The sequence below is a fragment of the Triticum aestivum genome, chromosome 1B (genome assembly GCF_018294505.1).
Source record: "Triticum aestivum cultivar Chinese Spring chromosome 1B, IWGSC CS RefSeq v2.1, whole genome shotgun sequence".
Classification (NCBI taxonomy): domain Eukaryota; kingdom Viridiplantae; phylum Streptophyta; class Magnoliopsida; order Poales; family Poaceae; genus Triticum; species Triticum aestivum.
Window position 1 is genome coordinate 579,119,653 of NC_057795.1, and position 8,960 is coordinate 579,128,612.

The 8,960-nt window shown below is 44.3% G+C and overlaps 1 pseudogene; it reads right to left on the reverse strand.

Annotated features, from left to right (window-relative positions):
- Positions 1–1,742: 1,742 nt before the first annotated feature.
- Positions 1,743–5,144, reverse strand: LOC123095985 (probable anion transporter 7; annotated as a pseudogene).
- Between the last annotated feature and the right edge of the window lie 3,816 nt (positions 5,145–8,960).

Here is an 8,960-nt window from a genome sequence, read left to right on the forward strand (position 1 = left end):
TGGTGGGAGTGGTGTGTGTGCGATGGCTTTGGGAGGGAGGGGGGAGGGGTGCGCGGATAGGGTTTGGGGGCGTCCAGCTGGCCGGTTTTAAGAGTTGGAGTAGGCTTCCTGAGTGACATGCCAGCATGAATACTGGTACGCAACAAGCCAGTAAAGCGGCGTGAATGTGTGAAGGGTTCTACAGTTGGTCGAAGGGGGGTTTGGGGTAGGTTCGGGGTGTCGGAGTTTGACGTGGCAGACGTCCGAAGTACCCTAGAGCTACCCTCAATTTGGAGCCGACCTAGGAGATTTGAACGTCTATACCGGTTCAGCCTGTTTTTTGATCCGCATTGGATGGCTAAAAGTGTTCAGACGGTCAAGTCTCCTCGTGGAGATGCCCCAAGGCCTATGGCTTTCTGCTGAGTGGGTGACATAAAGATGGCATTTCTCACTAAACATAGAACCTTTCCACGCATGTGTCAATTCTGTTGCATAATCCGACAACCACACAAATTGTGAAGTTAAGGCTCCAGAGTTTGGAACTACCTCTGTACCAAAATATAAAATGTTTTTGTAGGCTAAACTGATATGGAGGGAGTACGTCTTATTTTATTTTTGCAGACACATATTCTCCTATGCAATCATCATTTCTAGCACATTCCACATGATATTTTGTTTTAGGTAGTGGACGTTTCTTTTGCGTTTTTCTAATCTTTTTGTTTGTTAATGAATCCTGTATGGATCACTATCCCGCCCTGCTGATCTTGTTCAAAAATAATAATAATCAAATCCACAAGTTGACACAATGAGCAGCAGGATATGCAATGAGTACTGGTTGCAAAGCGTTAGTTTTCTTTAGGATTTTACATTCATGGACTGCTGGTCTCTGTGATTCGTAAGAAAAGTGTACGAAAAACCATAGGAATAGGATTTTTTTCCACAAATTATCCATTTGATCCAAAGCACTGAACCACAGGAAAAGTCGAAAGATTTCTCTTTGGTTTGAGTTTTATAGGAAAACCGAAGGAATTTTACAATCCGGTGGAATTTCTTTTTTACATTCCTATGCACAAAGAACGAACAAAGGCCAAAAGTAGCATAATATTATCTTCATCTTACCTTTGCGTAAGTTGTAACCTTAGTTTGACCATAATTTTTAGGATTACTGTGTTTTTTCTATTCCTACGAATCAAACAACCAATTATGCACATTTATGCGCTTTCACAATCCTCTATTTTGCACATGTAACCAGATCCTATCCATGTGGGTTTTAAACCCTATGAGTCAAAGAGGCAGTAGAAAAAAACAGGTGAATGTAAAGGAATGTATCTCCGCCGATAGTAGGCTTCACATCCCAGCTTGCCAGGGATGAGGGCACAGTTTTTTCAGGTTCTACAGCTTACAAAATGGGATCTCTTTAGGCACAGTGAAATAAACATCTTCCAGCAGGTTTATCAAACATAAAATGCACCTCTACACAGCCAAAGGGAGCTTTCCGTGTTCCAGACAGATTTAGCTATGATACATTTAAATAGCAATTCCATTAAAAAGAGGTAGAACAATCACATGTTCTTTTCAGAACAAAATATTGTCAGGATAAAATGAATGGCATGTCATCCTGACTTCTTGCTGTGCAATTCACACTATTTCCTATCCCCAGGAAAATTCTTTACAAAAAGGAGATGATGTATGCCTGATAAATTACACAATATAATAGTTGTAAATAGGCAAACCAGCCAGCTGGAATAACATAGTCATAGGATCATTCCAGAAAACACAATTTAGTACAGAGAAGCGTTATTCCTCCTAAAATAACATAATTTAATATGTGTGGAATGCAGTCTGAGCTCTGAAATCTTACAGATAATGAATAAAATACATGTGAGATTCCCGTTTTTCTATCCTGCCTCGCCATAAATGAGAAGAAAAGAAAAGCAAAAATAACCATCCTCTATTCGAAAATCTTCTCACCAGTTGAGAAGATCAAGAAAATGACTGAACTAAAAATACAGAGGTATGATGGAACAAAGAAGACTGTTCTCCAGGTTTCAGAGTTTGTTAGATCCATGTTAGAGGCCTTTGCAGCCTCCAGAATATTTCCTGTGAGGCCAACGCCAACTATCCCAGCCAAGGTCCCAGCTGTATTTGAAACCCCCATCACTATGCCGGCGAACTTTGGAGCAACATCCATGTGATTCACCGCAAACCCTGCTCTTCCTAGAGCCAGAAAACCAAGGGATACAGATGAACAGATCACAGTCCCTGAGGGCGTACCGAAGGAAGGAAGAGCCATAAGTGCAACAGCCGAGACAACAAACCCAATGGTGTTAAGGAGTTTCCTTGTCTTGGTAACTGATAAGATCTTTTTTGTAATCAAGTGATCAGCAACCACTCCACCAATTGGAGAATATAAACATGTTGAAATAGGGTAGCATCTTTGACGATCCCATATCCTGGAGGCTGAGCTTAAGGGCTAGTTCGAAATAGGTAGGCAGCCAGTTCATGATAACATACAAGGCATAGTGGAAGGTGAAGTTGTTCACGACAATTGCCCAAACAGGTAGACTGAAGATAATTCTTCGCCATGGTATCTTTACAGTGCGAGGTGCAACAACCCCTGTTGACTGCGCCTTAATCTTCTCCCGAGATGCTACTTTTGGCACTGCCACTTTTGGAAGGTCAGTGCGAGGTGGCTCACTGGAGAACTTCAACCATATTACAGACCATGCTACTCCAAGTACTGCTTCGACTAAACATACAGATTGGGGTCCCATGTGCTTCACCAGACTTGGGAAGAACAGCATGCCACAAGCTGCCCCGAGGTACATCCCTGAGGTTGTCAACGACACTGAGCGAGAGCGCTCCTGCGGTGGCACCCATTGTGCCAGGACTGTGTGAATGGCAGGAAATATGAAACCTTGTGCCACACCAACAAAAAGGCGAGAAAGGACCAGAATGACTACTCTGTTGGGGTCCAGTGGAATTAGACCGCATATCAAAGACCACAACAGAAATGACAGGAGCAGAACACGCCTCCCTCCCAATCTCTGAGCTGCCCATCCACCAGGAATTTGCGACAGAACATAACCATAATAGAACATGGAGAGTATCAGGCCCTTGTTTGCTTGATTCACGTTGATTGCATCAGCTGCTACGGTGTACGCAATCGAGAAACCCACACGCTCAATGTAACAGACATTTGTGCAGATGAATGTCAGCAACACTATGACCTAACGCTTTGGGACCTTCATTCTCGGCATCACTAATTAATTGGAGATTGAACCTCAAAGTGTTGCAGCAGTCTTAATCAGGCCGCCACTTGCTGACCTCCCACGAATATTTACCAGGGTTTACCATAAACCTGTCTTTCTTCCTTCCATCTCCAGGGATGCTAAGATCTGAAACAGACAAAATACTGATCATTCACCGGTATAAAACAATATGGGGCTTCTTCAGATGTGCTTCATATATCCATAGCAGTTTACTGATCTCATGAGCAATTTAACACAGGCAAAGCACTATATGCCGCACAATAACTCAAGCTACCTGCTCAATGGAGATGGAAAGACCAACATCGCTCAGTTAGATGAATCGGGTCTTGAACTATGCGTACCATTATGCAATGTGCGAAAAGGTTTCAAATCCTACATTATCATCAACTATGGTTGAAATGCAAACTGCGATTTGCAGGACATGTGGTTTCGACTGACACAGCCTTCACATCCCAAGAACTAACTACACATTGGCAAAAATTCAAGAGATCCGAGTATGCAGGCCCAAGTAGGTCGGTTCGAAATTTCCCCACCTCTGACACAGATTCGCATCTAAAAAGATCCCAACTTGCGAGACCTTAACCGAAAACTTGCAGCATTCACCACCAACCTCCGGCGCCGCACCTGATCGCCCAGAGATCTGATACTCGAAGCCCCAAATCCTAACCAAAATTCGTCACACTCTCCCGCCAAACAAGCGAGAGGGAGGAGAAAAAGGGGGAGAAAGCGTCAGAAGCGGGAAGCGGACAGCTACCTCGAGATCCCGTAGTCGTGTGGCGCCGCCTTCTGTGGGGGCTGCTGTGCCCGGCCTCGCACTTGCCGTCGCGGGCGGCGACGGACGGGCGGGCGGCGGAGGTGGAGGCGGGCCGCGTCGGTGAGTGCGATGCCCTGCTGCTGCTGCTGGGCTCGGCTGGGGCGGTGTGGCGTGGTGCGTTCAGTTTGGAGTCTCGTTTAACTTAACCGCGCGGAGGAGTGGAAATAGGAAAAAAGGGAGGAGGGTAGATCGAGAATGAGAGAGGTCAACTGTTCATCGGCACCATTTTTCCCCCTCTCGCCTGCGGGAAGCACGTGCGTTTTGGTTTAACCGGGCATGTTAGTTGGGGAGATTAATCGAAGTAGGAGAGAATATCACATGCAAAAGTTTCGTTGAAAACCTTGTGGAAATGATGTTTTAAACTTCAGGAAAAATCCCCAAAAATGCGAGATGTTAAAAGTGTGATGTCTGTTAGCATGTGAAATTTCCAAACAGATTACAAAATCAACATTGAATAGTGTCGAATGGAAAATGTTACTGAATTTGTTCTTTTCATGGCTTGTTATTGATAATGTGTTTGAACCTGGAATTTCGCATGGCATTGGAACACCACCCTCTTGACATCCTGTATTTTTTTTAGATTGCTTTCGAAACTTTCAAACGTGATTTTCACAAATTTTCCCTTGAAACTTGATTTTCATGTGATATTATCTCATCAAAGTAGTAGAGTATGCGATGGTGATGGTACATCGTTGTCGTAATAATTTGATCTTTCGTTTTTCAGCTCTTAGTCGCACAGAAATTACACGCAGATGTCATCGGGTGTACCTCGCAATGTTTTTTGCATTGTGGTTTTCTTTCTTTTTGGTCTCCCCCACCCAATCTTGATCTAGATGAGGGGTTGCCACCCATCATGTTTCTTATCGCCAGTTGTGGATGAGAGATGGAGGTAGAGAGCAAAGAGGAGCACCACGGTGCTCACGGTCGTGGGAGAGATTGTTAGGAGTGTCTCCTTTTGCGCGCCCTGAACGTCGTGGATGTGATGACATGGCCGTTGCCGCCATCGGTGATGACCCATTCCACACATCGGATTGATCTGAAAATTTACGAAGAATTTTTGTGGAATATATAAAAAATACCGGTGGAAAATATACGAGAGGGGGACCACACAGGAGCCACAAGCTCAGGCGGTGCGCCTAGCGAGCTTGTGCCCCCCCTGGACCTCCGGCAAACCCTAAATCCAACTCCATATATACCTATTCGCGGAGGAAAAAATAGACAGAAGGATTCATCGCGTTTTACGATACGGAGCCACCGCCACCTCATGTTCTTCATCGGGGAACTCCGGAGGGTGGAATCCGTCGGCGTTGTCATCATCAACCTTCGTCCATCACCATTTTCATGATGCCCACCACCGGGAGTGAATAATTCCTTTGTAGGCTTGCTGGACGGTGATGGGTTGGATGAGATTTATCATGTAATCGAGTTAGTTTTGTTAGGGCTTGATGCCTAGTATCCATTATGTTCTGGGATTGATGTTGCTATGACTTTGCTATGCTTAATGCTTGTCACTAGGGCCCGAGTGTCATGATTTCAGATCTGAACCTATTATGTTTTCATGAATATATTTGAGTTCTTGATCCTATCTTGCAAGTTATACACACCTACTACGTGTTATGATCCGCATACCCAAGGTGACAATAATTGGGATTCTTTCCGGTGATTACCGTTATTTGAGGAGTTCATGTATTTACTAAATGCTAATGCTTTGTTCTGGTTCTCTATTAAAAGGAGGCCTTAATATCCCTTAGTTTTCTTATGAACCCCACTGCCACGGGAGGGTAGGACAAAATATATCATGCAAGTTCTTTTTCATAACCACGTATGACTATATACGGAATACATGCCTATATTGTATTGATGAATTTGAGCTAGTTGAGCATCGCTCTAGGTTATAACTGCTATATGATGAATATTATCCAACACAATTATCCATCGATGATCCAATGCCTACGAGTTTTTCACATATTGATCTTTGCTAAGTTACTTTCATTGTGTTGTTGTTACAATCACTACAAAGTTGTTACTGTTACTATTGTCACTGTTACCGTTACTTCCATACTACTTTGCTACTAAATACTTTATTGCAGATATTAAGTCTTTCAGGTGTGGTTGAATTGACAACTCAACTGCTAATACTCGTGAATATTCTTTGGCTCCTGCTACATCTTGAGCTTGCATTGATTTTTCCCTTGAAGAGGAAAGGGTGATGCAACAAAGTAGAGATAAGTATTTCTCTCAGTTAAGAACCAAGGTATCAATCCAGTAGGAGGCACACACAAGTCTCCAATCTATGCGCATGCACAAACTAACAAACACTTGCACACAACACGAAAAAGGGGTTGTCAATCCCTTCACGACCACGAACAAGAGTGAGATCTAATAGAGATAGGTATAAAAGATAAATAAAAGAGCAAACTAAAGTAAATATAAATAAATTGCAACAAGGTATTTTTGGGTCTTTTGGTTTATAGATCTGAAAATATATTATGGAAAATAGACCCGGGGGGCATAGGTTTCACTAGAGGCTTCTCTCTTGAAAGAAAACATACAGTGGGTAAACAAATTGCTATTGAGCAATTGATAGAAGAGCGCAAAGTTATGACGATATCTAAGGCAATGCTCGTGAATATAGGCATCACGTCCATGACAAGTAGACCGACTCTTGCCTGCATCTACTATTGTTACTCCACACATCGACCGCTATCCAGCATGCATCTAGAGTATTAAGTTCATAAGAACGGAGTAACGCCTTAAGTAAGATGACATGATGTAGAGGGATAAACTCAAGCAATATGATGAAAACCCCATCTTTTTATCCTTGATGGCAACAATACATTACGTGCCTCGCTACCCCTACTATGTCACTAGGTGAGGTCACCGCAAGGTTGAACCCAAAACTAAGCACATCTCTCATTGCAAGAAAACCCCAATCTAGTTGGCCAAACCAAACCGATAGTTCGAAGAGAAATACAAAGATATCTTAATCATGCACAAAAGAGTTTAGAGAAGACTCAAATAATATTCATAGATAATCTGATCGTAAATCCACAATTCATTGAATCTCAACAAACGCACCACAAAAGAGTATTACATCGGATAGAACTCCAAGAACATCGAGGAGAACATTGTATCGAAGATCAAAGAGAGAGAAGAAGTCATCTAGCTACTAGCTATGGACCCATAGGTCAGTGGTAAACTACTCATGCTTCATCAGAAGGGTAGCAAGGTTGATGTAGAGGCCCTCCATGATCGAATCCCCTCCGGCAGGGTGTCGAAAAAGGCCCCAAGACGGTGTCCGATATTTCGAGGACGTCACCACCCCCCTCGACCACGATGTGGATGGCAATGGCAGCGAAGCACACATCCACGGTGCTTGCGGTGGAACTGCAGCCATGGTGGGCCTTGCTCTGGATCGCATGCTGCAGACTCCATGCGGCCACCAACACCTCGTGAAGGGTCGTCCTTGCCTCCTCAAGCTCAAGCCTCACAAGCCCCTCACAACTTCCTCCAAGCCCTCGTCGGCGGTCCGCTGCTGCCACCTGTTGCGGCCCCTGTTGACGCGCTCGAGCTGTCCGGCGACAGTGAGGGCATTGAGGACGCCGCCCAAGACACTGACCTCACCTGCACCCTCATGCCATCGGTGGATGTCTCCAACTCTTTCTCCGCGCTTTCTTTGGATGGTGCTGAGTGATACGTCTCCATCGTGTCTACTTTTCCAAACACGCTTGCCCTTGTTTTGGACTCTAACTTGCATGATTTGAATGGAACTAACCCGTACTGACGCTGTTTTCAGCAGAATTGCCATGGTGTTATTTTTGTGCAGAAATAAAAGTTCTCGGAATGACCTGAAACTCCACGGAGATTATTTTTGGAATTAATAAAAAATACTAGCAAAAGAATCAAGGCCAGGGGCCCCACACCCTATCCACGAGTGTGGGGGGCGCGCCTACCCCCCTGGGCGCACGCCCCTGTCTTGTGGGCCCCCTGGTGCTCCACCGACCTCAACTCCAACTCTATATATTCATGTTCGGGGAGAAAAAAAAACAGGGAGAAGGATTCATCGCGTTTTACGATACGGAGCCGCCGCCAAGCCCTAACCTCTCTCGGGAGGGCTGATCTGGAGTCCGTTCGGGGCTCCGGAGAGGGGAATCCGTCGCCGTCGTCATCATTAACCATCCTCCATCACCAATTTCATGATGCTCACCGCCGTGCGTGAGTAATTCCATCGTAGGCTTGCTGGACGGTGATGGGTTGGATGAGATTTACCATGTAATCAAGTTAGTTTTGTTAGGGTTTAATCCCTAGTATCCATTATGTTCTAAGATTGATGTTGTTATGACTTTGCTATGCTTAATGCTTGTCACTAGGGCCCGAGTGCCATGATTTCAGATCTGAACCTATTATGTTTTCATGGATATATGTGAGTTCTTGATCCTATCTTGCAAGTCTATAGTCACCTACTATGTGTTATGATCCGGCAACCCCGAAGTGACAATAACCGGGACCACTCCCGGTGATGACCGTAGTTTGAAGAGTTCATGTATTCATTAAGTGTTAATGCTTTGGTCCGGTACTCTATTAAAATGAGGCCTTAATATCCCTTAGTTTCCAATAGGACCCCGCTGTCACGGGAGGGTAGGACAAAAGATGTCATGCAAGTTCTTTTCCATAAGCACGAAATGCATGCCTACATTACATTGATGAACTGGAGCTAGTTCTGTGTCACCCTATGTTATAACTATTGCATGAGGAATCGCATCCGACATAATTATCCATCACTGATCCAATGCCTACGAGCTTTTCACATATTGATCTTTCCTTAGTAACTTTACCATTGCCACTGTTACAATCATTACAAAACTGCTACTGTTACTTTTGCCACTGTTACTGTT